Genomic DNA, 807 nt, shown 5'->3' on the forward strand with positions numbered 1-807 from the left:
ACATATGCACTGTTCAAGCATTCATTCAGAAAACAAAAAGTATTGTCACCACATCAAACTAATTCAACTAGTTCCAGAGATAAATTCGAAATCCTGTACTTCTTGTTCTTTTGTGATTAAAGCATTTTTCATTTAAGAGAGGTGATGGATTCATAGGACATTCATAGCTTTAAGACATGAACCTTGAATTTTATTAATCATGAATTGAGAACAAGACTCAAAAATAAATATAAGACAAGACTAATAGTAATAGAAAACACAAAAAAAAATAAATAACTCTAAAATAGACTCCTAATGATAGAGGTTATCACAGAGTTAGGACTCAACAACCTTGATTTTGAGAAGTGGATGCTCCCTCAACTTGTGGGGTATTTGACCCTCCAAGGGAGAGCTTCTGGCGCTTCAACTTTTGTAACTCATGCCTCTGCTTCTCTTGTTCTTTCAGCAATTTGCAGAGCATGCAGTTTTGATTCTGTTGTTCTTCCTTAATTTGTTCCATAGTTTCTTGCAGCTTGGCAACAGATGCTTCTAGGCTGGCCCAATAGTCAATTTCAGGAAGTTTAGGGAGGAACTCCTGCGCCCTCCTTTTGATAGAGTTATCTTGCATTTGTCCTTCCATTGACTTCTTGGTGATTGGATGTTCAATTGGGATGAATTCATCTACTCCCATCCTCACCCAAGCATCTTTACATAGAAAAGAGATTAAGCTTGGGTAAGCCAGTTTGGCTTCAGTGGAATTCTTGTTTGCAATTGTGTAAATCTCACAAGCAATCAGATGATGAACCTCCACTTCTTTTCCCAGCATAA

The sequence above is a fragment of the Arachis duranensis genome, chromosome 8, assembly GCF_000817695.3.
Source record: "Arachis duranensis cultivar V14167 chromosome 8, aradu.V14167.gnm2.J7QH, whole genome shotgun sequence".
Taxonomy (NCBI): domain Eukaryota; kingdom Viridiplantae; phylum Streptophyta; class Magnoliopsida; order Fabales; family Fabaceae; genus Arachis; species Arachis duranensis.